This window comes from Lutra lutra, chromosome 1 (assembly GCF_902655055.1).
Source record: "Lutra lutra chromosome 1, mLutLut1.2, whole genome shotgun sequence".
NCBI lineage: Eukaryota > Metazoa > Chordata > Mammalia > Carnivora > Mustelidae > Lutra > Lutra lutra.
In genome coordinates, this window is record NC_062278.1 from 43,970,065 (window position 1) to 43,996,929 (window position 26,865).

At 36.9% G+C, this 26,865-nt stretch overlaps 1 pseudogene; it reads right to left on the reverse strand.

Annotated features, from left to right (window-relative positions):
- Positions 1-14,967: 14,967 nt before the first annotated feature.
- Positions 14,968-21,649, reverse strand: LOC125094836 (protein NDRG4-like; annotated as a pseudogene).
- Between the last annotated feature and the right edge of the window lie 5,216 nt (positions 21,650-26,865).

Sequence of the window (26,865 nt, forward strand, 5' to 3'; positions counted from 1 at the left end):
CTAATAATAAATTATACACATCCTAAATAATGTTTCACCAAAGAAATTAGTTCTCAAATGCAAATTGCATAAAGGCACCTGCTTACCTGTTCTTTTAACTCCGAAGCATGATTTGAAGATGTAATGTAATTTGTCATGCTCTGATTTCCCAAACATGCCTGTCCTTGAATGTCACTTTCTAAATGATGATTAAGGAAAGAAACACATTCTTCTACAATAAAAAGCTATTGAAAAAATATGGTTTATGCTCATGTCACTGCAATGTAAAGTTGGCTAGCTGCAGGATAATGAATATTCCTTAGCAATGGAACCACTATTGAACACGATGTATCAAAGCCAACATATTTCCTTTCAATCAATGTCTGTCCTCCAGTATATAATTTCTATTCAGTTTATCACTTATAAACCTATTTCGGGGGATTTATGAAGTTTAGCCAGACTGTCTTTGTGAGAGAGATTATTTTTAGAAAAAAAATGACCATGTTTGTTTAATAACCTTTAGCAATGAAGCTTTTAATATATACCTTCTAAGGTCACACTAATATATGAGCTTTGGAGTTACTAGCTGATTTCTGAGAGTTTTGAATATATCAAACAACAGAACTATAAGATTGGAAGTGAACTTACATATCAAATATCCCTTGTGACCAGCCTGTTACTCTACCCCTTTTATCAAGCAATTATCTGTGTTGTGAATATTCTAGTGAACTAGTCACTTGCCTACGCAGCCTCTTACATTTTGAATCATTTCAAGGTTTGCTTTTCTTTTTAACTCAGTAGAAATATGTCTTTCTATAATTTCCATTTATTAGTCCTAATTCTTCTTTCAGATGATACTGCTCCAGATATTTGAAGACTGCTGTTATGTTCCAATAAGTAATTTCTTTTTTTTTTCTGCAGTAATTTTTTTTAAATTAATTTTTTATTTTTTCAGCATAACAGTATTCATTATTTTTGCACCACACCCAGTGCTCCATGCAATCCGTGCCCTCTACAATACCCACCACCTGGTGCCCCCAACCTCCCACCCCCCACCCCTTCAAAATTCTCAGATCGTTTTTCAGAGTCCATAGTCTCTCATGGTTCACCTCCCCTTCCAATTTCCCTCAACTCCCTTCTCCTCTCCATCTCCCCTTGTCCTCCATGCTATTTGTTATGCTCCACAAATAAGTGAAACCATATGATAATTGACTCTCTCTGCTTGACTTATTTCACTCAGCATAATCTCTTCCAGTCCCGTCCATGTTGCTACAAAACTTGGGTATTCATCCTTTCTTTTTTCTTTCTTTTTTTTTTTTTTTTTTTTACAGCTTTATAAACATATATTTTTATCCCCAGGGGTACAGGTCTGCGAATCGCCAGGTTTACACACTTCACAGCACTCACCATAGCACATACCCTCCCCAATATCCATAACCCCACCCCCCTCTCCCAACCCCCTCCCCCCATCAACCCTCAGTTTGTTTTGTGAGATTAAGAGTCACTTATGGTTTGTCTCCCTCCCAATCCCATCTTGTTTCATTTACTCTTCTCCTACCCCCTCAACCCCCCATGTTGCATCTCCTCTCCCTCATATCAGGGAGATCATATGATAGTTGTCTTTCTCCGATTGACTTATTTCGCTAAGCATGATACCCTCTAGTTCCGTCCACGTCGTCGCAAATGGCAAGATTTCATTTCTTTTGATGGCTGCATAGTATTCCATTGTGTATATATACCACATCTTCTTTATCCATTCGTCTGTAGATGGACATCTAGGTTCTTTCCATAGTTTGGCTATTGTAGACATTGCTGCTATAAACATTCCGGTGCACGTGCCCCTTCGGATCACTACGTTTGTATCTTTAGGGTAAATACCCAGCAGTGCAATTGCAGGGTCATAGGGTAGTTCTATTTTCAACATTTTGAGGAACCTCCATGCTGTTTTCCAGAGTGGTTGCACCAGCTTGCATTCCCACCAACAGTGTAGGAGGGTTCCCCTTTCTCCGCATCCTCGCCAGCATCTGTCATTTCCTGACTTGTTAATTTTAGCCATTCTGACTGGTGTGAGGTGATATCTCATGGTGGTTTTGATTTGTATTTCCCTGATGCCGAGTGATATGGAGCACTTTTTCATGTGTCTGTTGGCCATCTGGATGTCTTCTTTGCAGAAATGTCTGTTCATGTCCTCTGCCCATTTCTTCATTGGATTATTTGTTCTTTGGGTGTTGAGTTTGCTAAGTTCTTTATAGATTTTGGACACTAGCCCTTTATCTGATATGTCATTTGCAAATATCTTCTCCCATTCTGTCAGTTGTCTTTTGGTTTTGTTCACTGTTTCCTTTGCTGTGCAAAAGCTTTTGATCTTGATAAAATCCCAAAAGTTCATTTTTGCCCTTGCTTCCCTTGCCTTTGGTGATGTTCCTAGGAAGATGTTGCTGCGGCTGAGATTGAAGAGGTTGCTGCCTGTCCAATAAGTAATTTCTGAAGTCTTGAGTTCTCCAGCTCTTCTCAATATTATATTGAATGAGTGGATATATTGTTTGTAGATTTCTTGACATTTTTATTACTCTCTTTTGGAGGTTTTGTTATATTTTGTTATCTTGATCACAGATAACTAGACTAAAGAACAATTCATGTTATGTACAGTTTTTTATCTGGCTACTTGGAGTTTGGGAACCAATATACTATGGAATGGACAGGATGTTTCAATTTTTATTATTTTATGAATATTATAGTATCATATATTCTTATTATGTGAATATAGCTGTTTCCCTCAGTTTCTTTCACAACAGTTTTACCTCATGATAGGTTTATTAAGAGAGGAGATCGGGTTAAATATACCTATTTTTCCTATTGAGTAGACTCCTGAATCCTTCCAAAGGAAAGTTTTAGAAGAGCCGTATTTTGTAATACAAAATCAGTGTGGAGGAGAGCCCAAGTACACCTCACCTAGGAAAACCTTACCTGCATGCTCCATTTGAAATGAACAATGTGACCTCAGGGGACTCATTGTGAACAGATGGATCAGGGAGATCTAGAACAGAGAGAGGAAGAATTTGTTTTGAATGTGGCTCCATTTTGGATTTTTAAACAAATTTCATCATAGACAGATATGAATATGTATTCTAAGTCTTCTGCATATGGATAGAAATAATCAGTATGAAAAAAATGACTAATGAATGTCAAGTTTAGATTTGTCACTTGATTTCTTAACTGGATGTCCAATACCTGTCAAAAATACTTTACTACAGAGTGCCTGGGTGGCTTAGTTGGTTAAGCAACTACCATCAGCTCAAGTCATGATCCTGGAGTCCCAGGATCGAGTCCCACATCAGGCTCCCTTCTCAGCAGGGAATCTGCTTCTCCCTCTGACCCTTCCCCCTCTCATGCTCTCTCTCTTTCTCATTCTTTCTCTTTCTCTCAAATAAATAAATAAAATCTTTAAGAAAACACTTTACTACAAATAAAGGATAGTCTCTTTTATAATTACAATAACCAAAATTAAGATATTAATATTAATACCTTCTTACCATGTAATCATCAGACTTATATCAGATACACTAATAGTCTCAATAATGTACTTTATGGCCAATGGATCCAGCTCCAAGTCAAACACTTTACATTTAATGTTCAAGTCTCAGTCTGGAAATATTCCTTTGTTGTTCCTTCACATAAAGTTACTGTAGAGTGTGAGCCAGTTTGGGTTTGATATTTCCTTATAAATAGAGTCAGGTTATGCATTTCTAGAAGGATAATCATAAAAATGATGTGCTTTACTCATCTGCATTAAGGTGAAAGACATTTTGATTTGTCTCATTATATATGATGTTCAGTTTAATTACTGGATTAAGTAGTACATGTCAGGCTTATCCAATGTAAAGTTATTATTTACCCTTTTTAACTATCATGTATTTCGTGGGCAGTTACTTGCAATCTATATAAATTTTATATTCATTAGACATTTAATTAATTTATCTCTTGATTTATGATTTCCTATTTTATTCAGTGGGTTTTGATCTGTTCCTAGCAGCTTTTATTTTGATGTTTGAATGGTCCCTGATACGAGCAGGAGGAGCCCTTTCAAGCCAGGTTCTGTTTTTTCCTTTTCACATGCCCCAGACTTTTTTTATGTGTGTTTTTTTGACACAAATAGATATTCCTGGCTCACCTTGTACTTTCTGTACGTTAGCCCTAGAGTCAAGCATTTCTCTGAGGAGCCATTATTCCTTTTCCTGGAGAATCATGTTTAGAAGCCAACACTCAGCACCAGATGTGCTCATTGTTATTGAGGTTTTGCTTCTCCTACATCCCCTTAGTGGGCAGAATTAGGGAATAAATTCATGCATGTGCATCTTACATGCATATATATGTGGGAACATAAACTATATGCATAATACAATGCACACACATGAACATGACATATACACTTTATCATTCACATTCATTTTCATTTTTCTATCCATCAGAAATTTTGGAGTCATGTTGATATTTCTAATTCTAATCGAATCATACAGGGTTCATTCTAGTTCTTTTCTTCCTTTAGCTCCCTTCTCTGACAGTGGTAAATCTGGTTTCCCTTACATTTATTATATTAATAATTTGATCAGTCTTTCATCATACAACCAATCTCCCGTATCTACTGCCACACCCTCCCCCAACCTGGTACTCTTCTTACCTACTAGGGCTCTGACCCTCCATGCTATGCTTCCCCCAGGCAGACACTCTCCATCTTGGGCTCCAGTACACTAGGTGGGGCTCTACCCTCTGCGTGAGAGATGTTCCCTCCCCTCCCTTCTCAGGCTCTGCCACTCTGATCTGGGCTGTGTATATACCTTCCTCAGAATGCTCAGGCTCCAAAAACCTACATGTCTTCTTTTCAGGGACCATCTTTCTCACTCATCTTACTTGGGCACTAATATCTTACAGGGGGCTGGCCCACACCTATCCCTGGCATATGGTGTCCTTCTGCACTGACAGCCCATGCCTGGTTATGGTTCCATGTGGGCACCCTCCTCATCCTGCTTGGGCTATGATTCCTGAGGCCAGGCTGCCCCTCATTCCCCATGTGGATGCATCACCCACTCCACTTAGGTGTTGACATCATACAGCCTACTGTCTCCCCCAAAGAATGGCCTTTTCTTTCCACTTGCACTCCAGCATCTTATGCTCGTTGCCATGTGTGTAGTTCTTGCCCCACTCAGTCTCTGACACTATGTGGATCATACTTTCTCCCTCATTTCTTCTTTACCTAATGGGTTCTCACACCCTGTGCTGGCTACACCTTTCATGGAGGTCTTCCTCTCTCTGCTCAGGTTCTGACACCCTGAGCCAGGCAGACTTGCTGCACCATTCAGACTGTAACACACAACTCTAGGTAACTCTAGGTAACTTCTACTCCTCACCCCCATTCGCTTGAAAACCTTCTTTGCTTGGTCCACCTAATGGCTTTAGAACTGAGTTGTCTGGAATGGAAAGAAAGAGGAAGGGGAAGAGAAAAGGCTAAAATATTTCTTATTTAGAAGAATTTAGTTAGTAGCCTATATATAAAACTAAGTGCATTTTTCCAATGCAGAGTTTATTCATCACTCTGCTCCATTCAGTTCCCTTTCATTTCCAATAGATCTGAAAAATGTACTAATTTTAGAACTCTGGAAAACTCAATGTGAATAGGATCTTGGTGGGAAGAGTTGGAGTCTTTCCTAAGTTCTACACTTTCTATCTTTTAATATCTGGACACATACACGGGAGGTACTCTCTTTTGGTATTGGGGAAAGCGTTAACTTAGACATATGCATATTTCTAAGCGAACTGACTTTGAAATCCTACAAAAAGTCCCTATGCTATCAACAGTTCAATGGTTCATGCCAAGAACACAGCTAAACTAAGATGTGCTTCTGCCTTTCTGCATTTTATGCCAAAAGCAATTAGAGTTGAGAGAATCTTGGGCTCAGAAAAGTAGGAACTTGCTCATGTTGACACACATTTGCAATGTTGATGCTTCCAGTCCAGCACAGATTTTCTATTTAAGTCCATTATGTAATCCTTTTCTACCGAATTGAAAAAAAAAATACTGAATGTAGACTAAAAAAGACCTTGATGTATGAAAGCAATCATTAAGATCTACATTAAAACAAAGCATGTAAAATGTCCAATTTAACAGTTTAAGATATCTTTCCCAAGCTAACCCAACTGCCAGGGCCTTGTAACATTTTTCTCCTTTCTCTAGTCCTTCTTTCCTTCTTCCTCTCCTCTCCTCTCTTTTTCCTACCCTCCTACTCACTGCATTTCCCTCTCCCTGCTCACCTCTCTCTCTCTCTCCAAATACACTGTACTTCTTGAATATCATGATTCCCGTCTTTCACAAATTTTGGAGAATTCTCAGCTAGTATTATTTTAAACATTTTCTTTCTCCCCTTCTCTCTGTTCTCACATGCTGGAACTCCACTAAGTTTAGGTTGGCATTCTTATTTCAACCTTCAAGTCTTTCAGATTCACATGAATTTTCCATATTCCTTTCCTGTCTGTCTGTGCTGCATTCCTTATCATTTTCAAATATATGTTTTCCAAGTCATTATTTACTTCCTCAGAATTATGTGTTTAATATAAGTCTAAGTGTCTAATATGATGTTTATTTCATCAATTGAGTTTTAATTTCAACAATCCTCTTTCTTATTCTTGAAATTCTTTTTGGTTCATTTAAAAACTTGTCCAGTGTTCCTTGCATGCCATTTTCAAGTGTGTTTATATATTTTTAAGGTTTTATATTAATACATTTCATATTCTACATGTGATAAATCTAATAACTAAAGTTCTTGGAGATTCTAATTTTTAAAATTTTTTGCTGTCATTTTTATTCAGTTATTTTTGTTTGTTTCTTTTTTGTGTTTTTTAGTTTTATGTAGTTCCTGGTAATTAACATGTATTTGGCTGTACTTGTTTTGTGGGACTCCAGAGCCAGGGAAAAAGTGAAGATTTTTAAATTTTAATTCTAGTACAGTTAAAGATGATTTTCTAAGGGAAATTTTTGTTTCTATTAAGCCTGTACAAAGGTAATTTAATATATGAGTTTTATAAATAAAAATTTTGACCCCTGAAAATGAGTTTATTGTTAAAAATCTTGTACACAAGTACTTTTTCTCTATTATCATTGTATTATTATTATTATTATTATTACATCATCATCTAATGGGACTTATGACAAACACGTTTTGACTATATAAAAGTAGATAAAATGTGGATATTGAGAGAAAACTACAAGAAAAAATTCTATAGGTTGTTGATGTACTGAGAACTAAAAAGAGAATAGAAAACATAGTACAGGAGAAGTTATCTGTGTCAATCTTTAGATGATTGGTGTCCCCAGTTTTCTTTTAACAATAAAACTTAATTCAGAATATTTCTTTTGAATTTCCCTCCTGTAACACTGCATTTTTATTGCCTTATCAAACTGGGTCATGTTCTTCATATTCTCTCCACTATAATCCATTGTCCATATTCCTGTCAGAACTCACATTTCTAAAATGCAAAACTGAATGTCTTGCTCATGATACTTATATATATATAAAAAAAAAAAACCCATATTGCTCAGATGGCCTTCATAGTTGCCCACAGCCGAATTTTACTTCCTCATGCCTTTTAGTTCTGTGATACATGTAACCCTGCAGGCAGCCTGCATTTTTCTTCACTCCACAAGCACACATTCCTAGCACTGCTCTGTGAGTTTGTACACCCCCCAATTATCTTGCCTTTCCCCCTATCCTCAGTGAAGATCTTCTACTTGTCATTCATTCAATATACAGATTAATTACTCTCTTCTCTATAAAGCATTCCCTTGTTACTTTACAGGAATAATTAATTGTTCTTCTCAATTCTTTCACAGAATTTTGTATAAACTAAGCATATTATATTAATTATATTATATTATGTTATATATTATATTATATATTGGTAGTCACACTCTCCATGTTAGAACTTAAAATTTTTAGTGAACAAGGATAATGCTTATTCATTTTTATATCTTTAGAATCTGTCCCAACACTTAGATTCATGTGATGTTGAGTGAAAGAGTGAATGGTGCCAAGAATTAATAAATCATCAAGTCCCAGAAGGTAGAACAATAAATATGATATTTTAGGAAGGTAAATATTAAATGTATAAACATTAAAAGTGAACACCCTTTGAATGTAAACTGAGGAATAGGGGGAGTTAATAATATTGGGAAAAGTATCCCTATGTCCATATTTTTATTCAATTGGGTATCTATTTTCAAGTAAAACACCATTTGGTAGCAGTTCATTCTTTTTAATGGAATTTAGAATAAGTCTTCTATAGCAAGAGTAGAGAATATCATCACAAAGAGGCTAAACATAGCTGAGGACAGAACATAGAACTACAGCATGATTCTGCCATTTCTTGTTAAAAGCAAAGGAGACTGCTAGTGTTTTTATAGTGTACAAGAGAAAGTGGAAAGTTTTAACAGTAGAATGATAAAATTGTCATAAAATAAAATCATTTTTCAAGTGCATAGACAAGACTAAAGATTTTCTACATTTTTTCCTGAAAGCTACAATCCCAAAGTAGGCTTTTGAGCATTATGGCATTACAGAGTAGAATATTAAAAAAGAGAGCAGAAGCTTACAAAAAGAAAAATTGCAAAGGGATCAGGAGATGGAAATTGCTTTAGTCATGTTAATAAAGACTTATTAACATGTCCTTCATCAGAAGTACTGGAAGTTTCTAATAAATCTATTATAGTATATCTTGTTGAATTCACAAGTCTCTACAAAGTTTTTTTTTTTATTTGTTTGTTTTGTTCTGTTTTGTTTTTGTTTTTGTTTGCATGTATGTGAATTAAGATATCTTCACAATTTGGTGCCATGTAGGTGAGTCTGTATGCTCTGAAATTCTTGTTTCTCTACCTTGGTGCATCAGTACACCCAAATTCTGTCAATTCCAATTAAATCGTTAAATTATGATGTATAAAAACACATACCTGATTATTGGTGAGACAGAGATTAAATTTTTTCTTCTCAGAGATAAAAAATTCAGGTTCTGTTCTTCAGGGAGAAAGTTATCTTGAAACAGATTTTCTTAAGGCAACCACCATCTTGGTTCTAGGGATGGGCCTAACAAGCTTTTGGGCCTGGAGGCTGCCTGCCTTTTCTGTCCCTCCTTGTAATTCATTGTCTTATAGGTGTAGAAACATTTGTAAAGGTGTTCCAGGGCCTTCTGGAATACATAGGACTAATATCATAATGTGAGATTAGGAAAATCTGTTTAAGCAAACCCAAAGGACCTTTACCAAGTTCCACTGATGGGAAAGGATTTAAGAGCCTAGTGTTTATGCAGAAGTGACCAAAGTCCTATCATGAGTGGTTGAAATAGCTGTGATGGTTAAAAACAAATATTTTTTTTGTAAGGAAAATATATAACTTTTAAATAAATAAAATTCTCTGTAGGACCATATAGTACTTTCCTGCAGAAAAACTAGAAAATCATATTATCAGAGGTTTGCTTGGTGAGTATGGAGCAGAGAGAAAGAACATATGACAGTATTTAATGGCATTAGGTTCTGGGAAGTGCAGCATCTGCCACATGTTCCCATGGCTCATGGGGAGGATCATCCCCACTCTGGGCCAGGCTTGGATGAGCCCAAGCAGGCATCTAATTTTTTTTAATTGTTTTATTGCATTGCTGATTGTAATGCATTAATGAATATATGTCAGTGCAGTAATTCTTAAACTCTTGGGTCTCTGGACCCCATTATAATTACTGTGGACCCCAGAGAGGTTTTGTTTCATATGGGTTATATCTATCAATATTTACTGTAATAGAAATTAAATGAAAAATCTCTTATATTTACTTACTAATTAAAAATAAATGATAAGCCCATTAAATATTAACATAAATAGCATTTTTTAATAAAAATAACTTTCATAAAAGGCACTGTTTTATATATATACATATATATATATATATTTTTTTAAAGATTTTATTTATTTTTGCATGAGAGAGAGAGAGAGAGTAGGAGGGAGGGGCAGAGGGAGAAGCATACTCTCTGTTGAGCAGGAAGCCTGATGCGGGAATTGATCCCAGGACCCTGATCCTAGAACCCTGGGATCATGACCTGAGCTGAAGGCAGATGCTTAACCTACTGAGTCACACAAGCACCCAGTTTTATATGTTTTCAAATCTCTTCCATATTTGACTGACAAGAAGACAGAGTTCTCATACACTGTTTACATTCAGTCTGTTGTAATATTTTGTTCTGCTTGAAGTATATGAAGAAAATCTGGCCTCCTGTAGATATGTAGTTGAAAAAGGAGTATTTTAAAAACCTTTTCAGATAGTTGTGGATATTTGATCCTATGCAAAATTTGACAAGTGGTAGTTTCTGAAAGGTTAAGTTACAAAATGTATTTTGAAACTATCAGTAAACGTATATCCTGTTACATTGAAATCCACTGGTCTTTCCTGCACTGGAGACAGTCTTCTACCCATGCAAGATTTTTTTACTATCATATATTGGTAATTTGGAAAATACTGGTTCATTAGATTATGCTTTCCTTCCTAGAGTTGACTTAGGAGACTACACTCCTTCTATCAATGTATTAATATTTAAGCCACTGGCACTTGGGTGGCTCAAATGGTTAAGTGTCTGCCTTCAGCTCAGGTCATGATCTCTGGGTCCAGGGATCGAGCCCCATATCAGACTTTCTGTTCAGTAGGGAGCCTGCTTCTCCCTCTCCCTCTCCCTCTGCCTTTTCCCCTGCTTGTGCTCTGTCTCTCTTTTTCTCTCTCTCAAATAAATAAATCATATCTTAAAAAAAATTTTGAACCAGCCTGTATTAAAATAATTTAAAAACTAAAATATGTGTTAGATAAGAAGAAATATATTTTAATATTTGCAATAAGGAATTAAAATCTAGAATGTAAGAATTATGCCAAAAAACATTAAGCACACACATGTACACAATTCCAATCTGGTGATAGGAGTGTATTCTGAGAAACTGGAAAGAAGTAATTTAATTTAGAATAATTAAAAAGACTAAGATTTTTTTTTATCAACAGAGATTGTGTTTTATTTGTTATTAGATATGTAATGGAGATTAGAAGAATGCCTGGAATGTGATAGATGCTCAATAAATATTTCTTGAATGTCTAACTGACTTGAATACAAAGATGCTTATGACTGTTTTGAGGTTTATATAGTGGGTGACAGATGACTGGGTCTTTTTTTTTTTTTTTTTTAACTATTCCTTAGCAGAGACCAAAAAAAAAAACTCTTAGATAAGAATCTGACCTTAAGCCATTCTTATCATCTTCACAGACAGATGTATTCCAACTTCTTGGTGTATCTGTTGCTTTGTTCTTCAAACTTGGCAGGGAAGTGATAAGAAATTTCGTAGTCAATAACTTAAAATGGTAGCACTTTCTAGTTTCACTGCTATTTTATTTGTGCTTTGTTTACTGCCTGTGACATGAAAAATATGATTTAGTTGGTGCTAACTGTTGTGATAGTCAAGCCGCACCCTGCACTGTGTCTTCAGATTTTATTTGCAGTCAACCAGGTAGGCAGCATTAGCTATTGATCCATTGTAAGTGGAACAAGTAAAGTGACCTATTGCACAGAGTTCTTACTAGGAATTTTGTACTTTTTAAGTACTTGAGTACTGATAGCACAAAATCTAATTCTGAAGATTCGTGGCTTCATACCATTATTTTTCCTAAATTGTGTTTTGCATGACCATTTTGCCATGTGAGGATGTCAGTTCACACAAGGAAATTTTATTTCTGTCTCTCAGACATCGTGCCAAAGTACTGATGCCAAGTGACATCTGTCTGGAAAAGTTAATATCTAACACTGAGTGTTATGGGTTGAATTGTGGGCCCTCCAGATTCGTATGTTGAAATCCTAACTCCCAATATCTCAGAATATTACCTTATTTGGAAATAAGATCTTTGCAGAGGTAGGGAAGTTAAAATGCGGTCATCTGGTGTTCTTATAGAAAGTGGACAATTTGGAGAGAGACTTGTAAAATAGAGAGAATTAAAGTGAAGTTGAAGGCAGAGAGTGGGTGATGCTTCTATACCAAAGACTGATAATAAAACCACCAGAAGTTTTATGAGAGGCAGGGAACAGGTTTATTTCTCACAGCCCCCAGAAGAAATCAACCCTACTGAGTCTTTGATCTAGAATTTGAGGCTCCAAAATTGTGAGATAAAAAAATTTCTATTGTTCCAAGTTACCAGATGCATGGTATTTTGTTATAGCAGTCCTACCAAAATAATACATTAAGAAACTTAATCATTTTTTTAAAAAGATTTTGTTTATTCATTTGACAGAGAGAGACACAGTGAGAGAGGGAACCCAAGCAGGGGGAGTGGGAGAGGGAGAAGCAGGTTTCCCGCAGAGCAGGAAGCCCGATGTGGGGTCTGATCCCAATCACGACCTGAGCCGAAGGCAGATGCTTAGCAACTGAGCAATCCAGGTGCCTCAAAACGTAGTCATTTTTTATTATTGAAATAAATTACTTTTTTTTTTTCCAGCTCCTAAGGCTGCATTCCCATTTAGTGGATGGGAAGCTCATCTAGTGCTAAAACGATGTCTCTCTTGTCAAAAGTTTGTGAATGTTCGATGTCTTCGACATGAGCATTGGCATGATGAAATTAGTATTTTGGAGGTTATGGAAAATGAGACTGCTGGTATTTGCAGAGTTTATTGAGGTTTATGGATAAAACCAGCAGATGAAGTATGCATTATAGATATTATAATCAGCCTGAAACAACTGAGAGTCAGCTAGGATTGTGCCCAGTGGGAAGCTGACTAATTTTGGTACCTTTCTGATTAGATCATAGGAAAGATACCTAAAGTAACTGATTCCCTACTTGGCCAGTTGATTATGTTCTACCATCATTTTCTCTAAAATAGGTGACTCACATGGGATATAGTCAATATATCGAATGGTAGCTTACAACTCTCATGTTCTGTGTTGGGATCTCCATGGAAAGAAATCACAGTTTAAAATCATCTCAGCATTATGTCAATGTGGCAGGCAGAATAACGGTCCTCATCCATGCCCTAATCCCCAGAACATGGGAATATGTTACCTTACATGGCAAAAAGGACTTTGCAGATGTGATGAAAACTATGAACCTTTAGGGGGCGCATGGCTGGCTCTGTTGGTGGAACATGTGACTCTGGATCTCGGTGTTTTGAGTCCAAGCCCCATGCTGGGTGTAGCAATGACTTGAAAATAAAATCTTAAAAAAAAAAAAAAGTATAAACCTTGAGATGTGAAGATAATCTCATTTATTCAAGTGAGTCCAATCTAATCACATGGGTCCTTATTATTGGACTGAGTTCAGAGTCAGAGGGAGTTCAGAGTCAGAGGGAGATGTGATGAAGGAAGAAAGATCAGACAGACACGTTATCGCTGGTGGTTCTTTTGAAGATGGAGGAAGGAGCCCTGAGCCAAGAAATGAGGGCACCCTCCAGTAGCTCAAAGAGTCTCTCCCCTGGAGACATCAGTAAGGAATATCGCTCTGCCAACAATATTTTAGCCCAGTGAGATCTGTATTAGACCTCTAACCTATAGAACTCCAAAATGGTAAGTTTGTGTTGGTTTAAACTTTAAAATTTGGGGTAATTGATTTCAAGCGTGACAGGAAATTAATACAATCAATAAATTGTCAACAAGTATTTTTCGGTTCTCTAATTCTGCAAGGTGCTTTAAAATTAGATGTAACAGATTATAAACAGTAATAATTACAACAATTTATTGTGAAACTGAATGAGAGATGAGACTCAATATTTTCAAACCCCTTTTATACCCATAGCAATCTTTTTTTTTTACTTTGACAAGCATTGTTATTTATTTTACATTTTGTTATCTCATAGTTTCATGACATTAGCCACCAGAATACGCAAAATTAGGTTCTTCATTTCATACAGAGAGGAAAATAATGAACTCCATTAAAAGTTCACCTTGACCAAAGAGACAACCTCTTATGGAAAAACCACATGCAGGGGAACCTGATATACCTATATTTATAGATATCACATCTGAAAGAACACAGAAAAAAACAAATTCAAGATTTGCAGCACTACCTAGTAAAGAGTAATTCTACCAGCTTTATGAACAGTCACATTCTATGTTCAAAGGAAGGACGTGAGTGAATACAACTGGGGACAGACTAATATTCCAGCAAGCTCTAGAACAGTCTAGTAATGACCTAAGATTCTAGAAGGGGGTGTTATGTGCAAAAGAAATGTGGATGCAGGAGTCCTCTCAGTCTCAGAACAGTCCCCACACAGCTGCCCCCCTCCATAGCCCTGGAGTTTTTATTGCTTTCTCCCCTCTTTCAATTGTTTTAGGATTTGTGGCAATTGATTTAGGTTCCAAGAAAAATGGCTCTGGTTTCTGGGTCAGGAGATTCTCCCTGATAGTATGCATGGGCAGGAAGTGTATGGCACAGTCCTGGGCTTCAGGTAAAAGGAGAGGACCCGGGTACATGGAGAGCCTTTCTCCTCAGTCTGGCCTGTGTTCACCTCAGGAGTCTTCACTTCTCACCCCAGGACCAGCAAGCCCCAATCCAAGCCACTCCAGTAGTCCTGAGATGGTGATGCAGGACTGCAGAAATCATACTACCTTGGATCATATCTCTCCAGATAAACTGTATTCTTTCTTAGAGTCATAAGATGTTGGCATAGCTTGATCAGAACGCTCCTGAGCAACACCATGCATGTTTCTAGTGGCCTTGGACACACTGCTTCTAATTAGGTTATAGTCCATGGAACCTGGGGCAAAAATGGAGGTCTACTGGGACCCTTAGGCAACACAGTCTCAGCCACATACTGGCTTCCAAAGGCAGACACCATGAAATTCTCAGGCAGTGTGTCCAACCCTCATGGGCTATCCCAGCATTTAACCTCAACCCCCTGAGTCAGCCCCATGGGGATGGAGGATCAGGCAACTTTCTACCTCAAGGCCTTGGCTCAGGTAGGGAAAATGAGCTGGGAGGAGGACTGCAGTCTGTGAACAGGGGCAGGTGGGTGTCTTTGCTGTGTGAAGAGCTCCAACAGGACAAATCCATGGTGTGACTGATTGTGCCCAGCCACTTACCGTAACTCTCTGAGTGGATCCAGGCCAGTGGGTGGCTGCCTTCCTCCGAGCTGGCACCTAGAGATGCAGCAAGCCTGGTCCTGCTGGCCAAGGGGATGTAACCTATACCTTGCAGGAAGTATTTGAAGGCCTCAGTCAGCTTTCCTGGCTGTGTGACCTGGGGAAGCCCCTTAGATTTTGCCACCTAGAAAGGTTGTGGTGGTTGGATCTGGTTTGGAGCTGCACTCCACCACCCATCCTCAGCTGGCACCAACCACCAGCATCACCAGGCAGAGTGTGTTGGCATTGGGCACTGATCCAGGCAGGTTAATGTCCAGGTCTCTGTAGTTGTACGTGTTCCAGAAGAGCTGTGAGTTGGCATGGCTCACTACGTTCCAATCTGCTGCCAGTAACTCTGAACCTGCTCTGTGTTCTTCACGAGCTCCTCCTGGAGGAAGGAAGAGGTGGGATAGCACTGTGTCAGTTAAAGTGCAGGTCGACTGCAATTGGACTACTGGGTATTTACCCGAAAGATACAGATGTAGTGAAAAGAAGGGCCATCTGTACCCCAATGTTCATAGCAGCAATGGCCACAGTCGCCAAACTGTGGAAAGAACCAAGATGCCCTTCAACTGATGAATGGGTAAAGAAGATATGGTCCATATATACAATGGAGTATGATGCCTCCATCAGAAAGGATGAATACCCAACTTTTGTATCAACATGGGTGGGACTGGAAGAGATTATGCTGAGTAAAATAGGTCAAGCAGAATAACAGAATAACACGGAGGACATTGGGAGATGGACAGAAGTGAGTTGGGGTAAATTGGAGACGGAGACAAACTATGAGAAACTGTGGACTCTTAGAAACAAACTGAGGGTTTTGGAGGGGCGGGGGTTGTGGGGTTGGGTGAGCCTGGTGGTGGACATTAAGAAGGGCACATATTACATGGGGCACTGGGTGTGGTGCATAAACAATGAATGCTGGAACACTGAAAAGAAATAAAATAAAATAAAATGGAAAAAAATAAAAAGTGCAGGTCAGGCCAGAGAGCTTGGTGGACATGCAATCAATCTAGTCCTTGCTGTTAGGATCAGGGTCATCCATGTGGCACACCACAGAGTGCTGGGTGATCTCCTGCATGTCTTCAAAGTTGAAGAAAGTGCTGGGTCATAGCTTGTGATTGAGGCCCATGTCCTGGGTGGTGAGGATGGTAGGGAGGTTTCCCTTGGAGGAGACCCAGATCACCATGTGCAGAGGTGATAAGGCTTCCCAATATCATGTTCCCCATCCCAGCACTCTGCCTCTCCCAGGAAGGGCAAAGGAAGGCCTGAGTCACCAGGTTCCATAGGGAGGGGTCAGTGCGAGGGGGAGGTGATGGCTCTGTGTTCCTAGCAGTCTTTTAAGCAAAAAGATACAAGTGATTTTTCCCAGACCACAGAATAGTAGTCTAGTTTTGTCAAAACTCTTAACTCCTCTGCTCTGCTGCCTCTCAGAACAGCTGATACTAAAGAGCTAATACCCTACATGGGTCACTAACTTGTGTCACATGTTTATAGTTAATAAAAGTGATATTCCAAAGAAAACTTGGATGTCTTAAGAGTAAACAAGTAATGGTCTTCCATCTTTTTGTGTCTTCTTCAATTTCTTTCATGAGTATTCTGTAATTCCTCGAGTACAGATCCTTTACCTCTTTGGTTATGTTTATTCCCAGGTATCTTACGGTTCTTGGTGCTATAGTAAATGGAATTGATTCTCTAATTTCCCTTTCTGTATTTTCATTGCTAGTGTATAAGAAAGCCACTGATTTCTGTACATTGACTTTGTATCCTGCCATGTTGCTGAATTGTTGTGAGTTCTAGTAGTTTGGGGGTGGGGTCTTTTGGGTTTTCCATATAAAGAATCATGTCATCTGAGAAGAGAGAGAGTTTGACTTCTTCATTGCCAATTTGGATACCTTTTATTTCTCTTTGTTGTCTGATTGCTGTTGCTAGAACTTCTAATACTATGTTGAACAAGAGTGGTGAGAGTGGGCATCCTTGTCGTGTTCCTGATCTCAACAGGAAGGCTGTAAGCTTTTTCCCATTGAGGATGATATTTGCCGTGGGTCTTTCATAGATAGATTTTATGAAGTGATACCTTTAAATTGGAAGGGAGAAAAATATGCAAATCCATCCTATAACAAATTAATATTGATAGATGATGGATGAATAGATAGATGACAAGTAATAGATGGTGGATAGATAGATAAGAAGAAAGAATTGCAAACTATTCTAGATAAGGTTTTAAATAATTCAGACTAGAAAATGGTAATTAAAACATTTGATGGGAGGAGAAAGAAAGATTTTTATCAGGAATCTTTGTTTTTGTTTGTTTTCCTGAAGCCTGGGGTTTTATGCTTTTGTAGTGATACTATTTATAGTGCCTTTCAGCTTCTACATGGTATACCAGAGAACAGTTTATTATAAATAGTTATGGATTCCAAGACATAGGTAATAAACAGAATTCCTTGAATATTAAAAAAGGAATAGAGTCTAAGCAAGCTTCACACTGTATTTCAGGGAAAACCCCCAACTATATTAAGGAATCCCATCTTGATATTGAGTATCTGATTATTTTGGATTATATGCGGTTTCTTTCTGAAATATTGGTAAACTCTGAATTTGTTAGTCAATTGAGATGTTCATTTTTATTCAGAATAGTTACCCTTAATCGTTCAGATCTCAGGGTCCCATAATTCTAAAAATGGTTTAGCATTCTTTAAATACCGAATAGTAGTTAATTCTTTTTAGATAAATTTCAAGTTCTTACCAAAATGCTGGTGGGGAAAAATATTTACATTTCAAGTAAACTAATTGTGATAACGAATAATTCAGGCTATTTGCCACCTGATGCAAATATTGAAGAATGGCTCCTACTTGTCTCTAGTGTGATTCAGCAATAAAGAAATATCACCTACTTCCTAAAAGGTCAAGTGGATTATTAATTAAAAACTAATTACACCACTTGTGAATTGTGTTGTTAATTCGTGCTCAATAATTCTTGATACTAGATTCATTAGGCATTGGTTTTCCAGGCTATTGTTAATTTTTTAGATATGTTCATCATAATATTTATAGAAAATGAAATGTATATCAAAATGAGAAACCAACAAGCTTTTCCAGGTTCAATTATAAGCTAGCTAAAATGAATGCCTTTTAACTTTTAATGAATCAGGTACATTTATAATTAATTGTATTTCAGTTTATGAAAAAAATGTATTCTTTGCATAACGTACTCCTTTTGTATTGCTCCAGATTTTAGTATCGATTTTCCCTACACTGTCATTTTCACTGATTTATTTTTCAGATATTTATTTTTCAGATACTGATTACATCTTGGTATGAATCTCTTTTTTCACACACGGTACATTATCATTTATTTAAAGGAACATGTGTGTTTTGATTTTTGGGTATGAAAATAGATATAGCTTGCCTCATGTGAAGCTATAATATTCATGTTCTGTATCAATTCCGATGCCTATGCTGCTATCCATAAAGTAGACTCAGAGGCCTCACCTTATCTTTCTTCTTCTGAATTCTCTCCCAAAGTAGGAGAGACTTTGAAATAGGCTATGTTGTGATATCACAAATTGTGGTCCACACATGGAGTCTATATTCTCTTGGAATATAACAGTAAGTAGGACTCGAGAATATAGACTTCTACCTGGGATGTAATGATATTTAGATTAATTCAACTCCTACTGTCCACAAAACATTTTATAAATATTGACTCTTTTCATCCTTACAACAACACTATGAAGTAGGCATTATTAAATTTTGACTTGTTACATAAAGAATTAATGGAAAGAGCGTAGACTTTTAAAAATTATTTAGAATAGGACTTGGATTCTGGATTTCACTTTCCAATGTTTCAAAGTTTCTTGGAATTTTTTTTGTTTCAGTTGCTTTATTTTGAAAACAGTAATAAATACCATCCAATGACAAGATTGTCAACCAAATCTTATTAGAAAATATAATTATAGGGACCGTTTATCATGAGTTTCTTAGGTACCAGGCATTGTGTTAAGCAGCGTTTTTTTTTTTTTTTCTCCTTTCTATTACTTCATTTGATTGTTGCAATTACCATGTGAAGTAAATTATAAAATAACTCGTATTTATGTTCTGCTCACCATGTTCTAGACATAATTGGAAGACTTTCCATATATTACCTCACTTGATAATCGCAAGGCATTGCAAATGAGTCATCAACCTTTGTTGTCTTTGGTCTTTTTAAAAAATCTTTTTATTTTTTTGGATTTTATTGTTTATAAATTTATTTTATTTTTTTAATTAACATACAATGTATTATTTGTTTCAGGGGTACAGGTCTGTGATTCGTCAGTCTTTCACAATTCACAGCACTCACCATAGAACATATGCCCCCCAATGTCCATCACCTAGGCACCCCATCCTTCTCACCCCCTTCCACTCCAACAACCCTCAGTTTATTTCCTGAGATTAAGAGTTGCTTATGGTTTGTCTCCCTCTCTGATTTCATCTTGTTTCATTTTTTCCTCGCTTCCCCTATGATCTGTCTTGTTTCTCAAATTCCATATCAGTGAGATAATATCATACTTATCTCTCTCTGATTTTGCTTAGTATAATACCCTCTAGTTCCATCCACGTCATTGGCCTTTTACGGTGAGTCAACATTGGCATAAAAGAGTTTAGGAAACGAACTTAAGTCACATGGCTATTCAGTGGGGGAGCCAAACTTCAAACTTAGGAAACCTGGCTCCAGACTTCATATCCATCACCCCTACATTTACTGCTCTCTAGTAAATAAATCTCCCAGCAGATCACTGTAAACAAAGTTAGGTCAATAAAAGCTGCTCTTCTCTCTCCTTTCCCTCCTCAGTTTACAAGGAAAGGAACTGAAAGAAAAAATTAAGCAATCTGCCCAGGGATCAAACTAGGGAAAGGGAAGCTGGACTCAAACCAGTCTTACACACTGGTTTAGTATCTTATTTTGGTTTATTGCCTTCCTGACATCTCTCTGCCTTGTCGACATTCATGTGATGACTCAGGCTTTGGCAGACAAATGTCTTGATTATGTACATTGTAGTTTTTTGGAAGACACTCTAGATTCAGAATATTTTCAAAAATAAATTTCTTCTCATATCTTATATATCTTGGACAGAAATCTCACAAAAATGTTAAACTGCCAAATCTCAGAAGTTTCCCAAACTAAATACACTCTTTCACAGTTAACGGGCTACTTCTTAAGCATTTATGCAGGGTATTAGGCCAAAATATTGAAGAAGCCTTAAAAGACTGACATAAATTTACTCAACAGTGATTTGAATGATGGCACTCTTCTTAAGTATTAAATGTCTTTGGGTAGAGGCTGCATCAGAAGCTCGTTCTCCAGTTTTATTTATTTCCTGTGGGAAAATAAATGAACATTCTGAGATTGGAGAAGAGTCACTTTATAGGAGAAGACCTGGACTTTCAAATTTTATCTTACCCCTTGCATTAAGCTGAGCTTGATTCAGCTGGTCTCCCTCAACAATCCCTAGAATGTGCTCGGAGCCAACAAAACTCCTGGCTTATTCAGGTTTGCTTCCCAGCGCTTTGTTCCCCTAAACTTGCCCTTACCTGCCTCACTCTGCCCACCTGCGCTCTGAAAATTATGTCCTTTCACTACTTCAAGGACCACACTTCGTCAAGTCTGCTCTGTCTCCTGTGCTTTCAGCTCATTTTACCCAAAAGTGTTAAGCGTATTGTGCTCTGTTCATATTAAAAAGAACTAACAGTAGCCTAGTCGCAGAGCTCCCTCAGCACTGGAGTCCTCCCGAGTGAACACACTGTTTTCTTTCAAAAGCCAACACTCTGGTAGAAATAATCCATCCTTCTGATCACCACTTGTAACACATTTATTGTCCAACATATTACAGTCTGGCTTCCAATAAAACTGTTCTAATTATGATTACATGGTTATTTGTAACCACATCCTTCCTTTGTTAAGTGGATGAACACTATTCAATCCTTATTACCGATGTTTGAATCTGTCAATACGTAACAGCATTCTCTTTCATGCCTGAGTTCTGAAACAGTTGAGAAATAGGACATGGGTCAGTGGAAATGGAGATTAGAATGTCAGCATTATCACTTACAACACCTGATTTGAAGGACATGGATTTTGTGTGCAGTCGAATGGGCTTTCTGAACCTCCATGAATCAAATGCATCCCAAGCTGTAAGTCTCCTTCACAGAGGCAAGCCCCCTCTGCCATGCAAGGCATGTGTGGGAAGGCATGGTAGCTGCAGGCTCCTTCACCATTCTCATTTTCTCTGGAGGAAGAGCAGTCAGGAAAGTCACTTGAAGAGCACTTTCTTTACATGGAGTCATGAGGCCAGGGTACAGGAGTTCCCTTTATAACACTTTTTCTCCTTGAGCTCTTCGGATATATGGCAGAATTATCATACATATGTTCACTCTTCTCTCTCACCCATAGCGACAGCTCTTTTATTCTCATCTTCGATGTACATCTTTTGCTGTTTCTTGTCAATGTCCTTCATAAGTTTTTATATTTAACTCGTTAAATGAGTTGCTCTGAAAGGTTCCATTCTCCATTTTCCTTTATGCATTATGTGCTGTACTTGGGTCATTGTTATCTATTCTCCCACTTTTGTGCTCTTGATTCTAGGAGAAGTATCTCTAACCGAGATCTCTTTTCAGGGCTTAAAATCCATAAATTAAGCCATCTATCAAAATGCTCTTGGGATGTCTGATAAACAATTCAAATTCATTTTCTATACTTGAACTCATCATATTTCCCCTGAAATTACCTCCACAGTTAATAGCACAAAAATTCACATAATTGCCCATTACAGAAATTCAAACATTGTCTTTATGTACTCCTTCTTTCTTACCTTACAAATCCAATATTTTCAGTGTGTTATGATCTTCAGGGTTTCTTTTTCTAAGTATTTTAAGTATTATGACCAATAGTGTAAGATGGGGCTGCTTTTAAGTTCTTCGTATGACTAGAACATTTTTGTCTCTCTGAAAGTGTTCTCCAAGTCAATTATCTTTGTTTGCCAACGCATATAATTGCAAAATCTGGGAGCAATGTAAATATCCCCAAAAGGTAAAAATTATAGAGAATTTGAGTACTTAATAATAGCAAATTGGTTGACTACAATTTCTGGTTAAAAAACCATGTGCATTTGAAAAAAGCTATATCAAATACATACAGAAAATCTTAAAATAAAATAAGGTCATGATAGAGGAATTGTCTTTGGTTAATAGGTGACTTTTTTGTGTTTTTGCTGGCTTCTCCTATTTGTTTTTATTTTCAGTGATCAATTTAACTTTAAGTAATAACTGTAAGTCATTAAAATGATAATTAAAAGTTAAAAATTGTTTGAAATAAAGAAAAGGATCTGGAACTTTGGGGAGTTTTTAACCCTTGAAAATCATTTTTAGGTTCTTATTTTGACCTGCATGGCATATGTTTTCATAATTTTAAATATATTCAGAATATTAAAAATAGCTGTTTACAGTTATTGGTTTATTTTTTAAACTTTTCTTTTCATATTGTAGTAACTATTTTATAACCTGCCACAATTTAGAGCCAGCTTTGTAATGTCAAACAATGAATTCTTTCTCATATTTCTTTATTAACAGTGCAGAGAAGGGATAATTTTTGGAGAATAGATTGAAAATATAAAGCAATTTCCACTAAGATCAGGACCACGTCAAGGATGCCGTCTCTTTCCAGTTCTGCACTGGAAGTCCTAGCTAATACAATATGATAAGGAAAGGAAATAAAAGGTATTCAGGTTGGGGAGGAAGAAACAAAACTGTCCATTTTCACAGATAGCATGACTATCTATGTAGAAAGTATGTGTAAGATTTGGATGAATTTTTGAAGCAGTGAACAAGTGAATAAATGACATTTTGTTGAACAGCTGAGTGACCTAGATTAATTTGAGGTGCATATGGGTACGTATCTGGAGAGATGAAGCTTGATTCCAAAGGACTCTTCCAGATACTATTGATTTTATTTTTTAATTTTTTTCTTTACAAAACTAAATCCTTTTTCTGTATCTTTTTTTTTTTTTTTTTGAGAAAAGCTTCTCCCTGTTGAAGAGCTGTTTAATCTTCTCTTCTTAAAAGACATTTACAGAGTCCATAGTCTCTCATGGTTCAAAAAACAATGGCTGGCATTGAAGCTATGTTGACATAGGTGGGTGAGAGAATGTTAACTTCTCAATGGTTTACTGTACTAATTTTCCTTTTCACAATTGAAATGCCTCCACATGCTGGTATTATTATTTCCAATCAACATTAAATGAACAGCACATCAGAAATGAAGTAAAAATATAAGTTTTTAACTGGGCAAAATTAGACACAAACACAATATTAACTTATATAATTAAAAACTGAAAGTTGATTCTTTAGGTTCTAATATGTGGTAGAGCTCAACCTTGCAATGCTTTCTGAATTTCATCCCCTTTTTTTTTTTTTTCAAAAATACTGACTTCCGTGAGCTTTTATTTTCTCCTCAGCATGCCTATCAGAGGGCAAAAACAAATACTAATAGCTTGCAATTTCTGTCTCCAAGTCCAGCTCTAATTGTTAAAATGCATGTGCAATGTCACAGAAAGAACTTGGAACACTAGAAATGCCCATCACTATTTAGACTTGATTCATTAGGAAAAACAAAGAAGTTGTGTTCCTATGTGTTTTTTTTTTTTTTTTTTCCTGTGCTGTTATGCAATGTTGCCAAAACCTTACCTTCTTTAGGGTAAATCAGCACTAACAAGGATTTAAACCTTCATCTGGGAAACTAAACATACGCTCCAATGCTATTCCTATAATGGCTGATAGACGAGGTGGCAGCTGTCACCAACAAATGTCTCTAATGCTTTAGTGTAGTGTCTATTCAGCAGCTGAATACAGGACACAGCTTGACACTCATAATGGCTGCCAAAAGTTTCGTCGGCTTGAAATTGCCTTTGTCTTTGAAAGACACAGTTTTCCCCAGGCTTGGTCAGTAACAGAAACAGAGTTTTGTCTTTTCTACTAGATAGAATCAGAGCTGCTCCCTGTGAAGTAGACACATTACACTGCTCAGAGAGGGGTGCATCTCAGAAAGACATTCTCATCAAAGGGGAGTTATGTTCTTTGATCAAATGCATCTTCAAGGTCAAATATGTTACAGTTAAAAGAGACAGAGAAAAAGAAAATGCCATATATATTTGATGTCTAAAATCCCCTTGGTAAAATTACTGTTTCTATTTGAAAATTTGGGGTTCTATTGTTAAAATCAAACTTAACATTTATACATGTGACAGCTCTGTGTCTCCAGTTTTATTTTGTTTTTAGCCAAGATTGCACAGTTGTTTTTTTTTTCCCCATAGAGAATTAATGTTGCCTATGTATCCTAGAGTAAGTCAACATTCTATCTTCTGAAATATAATCGTGACAGCATTTTAACCTTCCTCTTGAGAATTTTGGTTCTGGTTACAGGAGAAACAGAAGTTTGTGTCAAGCCTTTCATCATATATTGTGTAGAAATGGCTCTTGTTTTGTATCAAAAACTTTGCTTTCTGGATTAAACACTCTTAAAATTTCTCCAGTGAGAATTTGAGTTTGATTTCCCTAGAATTTTATACTTAATTAGAGGAGACAAAAGCCATTGGAAGGAAAAATGGAGAACTAAGATGCTAAGGGGCTGGAGCGATGAGGGCTGTCCTATTTTTGAAAGTAATAAGGAGGAGTGTGTGGGCTTGAGAGAAACCCAGATTAAATGAGGTTTCAGTGTCTCCTTGAAAATGAAAATCTTTGAGCTTGTATTGGATAAAGTTCTTTGGTGAGGTCTTTCCCTATGAAAGTTTCTTTTATTCATTTACTAGTAAAAATCATTCAATAAACTTTAATAGCCTGTAGTTCTACTCGACTTAAAAGAAAGGTCTCTATGTAGTATTATATCACCTGAAATTATTGTAAATCTCTACGAGAAGCAATAATGTATCCAGAAGCCTTGAGTTCCAAGATCTACTTTTGTATTTTATTGTACCATAAATAGAGACAATGCAAGACTAAAATAAAGTTTCTTTTATAAAGAAATGTATATATTCTCTCTATAAGCTCTTTTACCTTTTATCTCTAATCATTACATACTTTTTATTCCTTTACCTTTAACCATTTTTATCATGGTATATTTTCCTTAACTTAAGCTATTGTCCTGATAATTACATGGACAAATACAGATATGAATATCTGCCTGGGACAAGGTCAGCAGTCTCTTTCCAGGGGGTATAGCAAACCTAGCCCTTCCATTGATGAATTTATTAAATCAGAAGTTTAGCCTCTAGGCTAAGAAACTTTGCTATGATCAATATACCAAAAGTCAATATATCATTCAGCTACCAGGGACATACACACATTTACTAGGTTTGCAAGATTACTGTATGAAACCAGAATGATGATTTATCCATTTAAAATAAGATTTATCATGACCCACAGATGGAAACATCCAAGTTAGTAAGTACATGTTACCCTTACTTGGTCAAGTCGTATTGAGTACAAGTCCCTAAACACACTATGTCTTCATATTGCCGTACCTTTCAAACTTGTGTCCCTGAGTTTTTCTCAGCACAGAACATTCTCTAGAGGGAAATCCCTAAATTAAATTTCAACCATATAACTCTCCTGCATAAAAACCCCTTTAAGATAGCCTCACTACAATCAGGATAATGTCTATGTTCTATAACCTAATTTTCCATAGACCAGAATGATTTGGCTTCTGCCTGTCTCCCTAGCCATTTCTTTCACAGATCCCTCCCACCTTGGAACTCTCTACTTCAGAACACTGACTTTCTTTAATTTCTTGAAAATGTTGTGCTCTTTCTCAGCTCAGATCTTTGCCCATAGTATTCTTCTCCCTAGAAGAGTGTTGCTACATACTTGTCCCCCTTCGCCTGACTAGCTATCTTTTCATCTTAGCTTAATGAAATTTCTTCCAAGAAGTATTCCCTGATCCCATTTTAAATATTAAGTATATTACATGCCCCTGATACACACCCATTGTAAGATCCTGATCCCTATAGTCATAACACTCATCACATTTTATTGCAAGCAGTTTCTTAACTGTGTAAGTTCTTCCCTAGAGTGTAAGCTCAGTGAGAATGGGGACAATGGCTGTCTTGCTTCTTTTTATCATCTATCATAATTTACCTCATTATAGAAGGCTCTTAAAATATTGGTGAGTGAATAAAAAAACCCTCTCAATGTCAGTTTCTGATTTTATAATAATTTTAATATCCCATGAGAAAATCTGAAGTTCAGTATGAGAAGTACATGTTTTCTCTACAATAATTGGATTTCCATGAGGATTCAAATCAGAAACAGAATCTAGATATTGGACAGGAAACAGATCAAGGAGATGAATTTAGCTTTAAAGACACCCAGGGAAGATAGCCTGATGCATCTCTCTGACCATGAGTTCACCCCCAACAAAAGCTACCAAACATGTTAGACCACTGGCTAAGGTGCCCTTTCCTCAGTAGTTATTTAAAAGGGCCTAGGGAAAATCTACTTCTTTGATTCTCTCTCATATACACTGTCCCAGTGATTGATAAATTTGCCCCTGGCTGACATGTTCTTTCTTCAAATATATTGAAATTATGGTTCTATTCTCAGAGGCAGCTTGCTTTATATCCCCAAAGAGCTGGAAAGGGTGCTATTCATTGTATTTGAACTGACAAATGCATATACAAAGTAA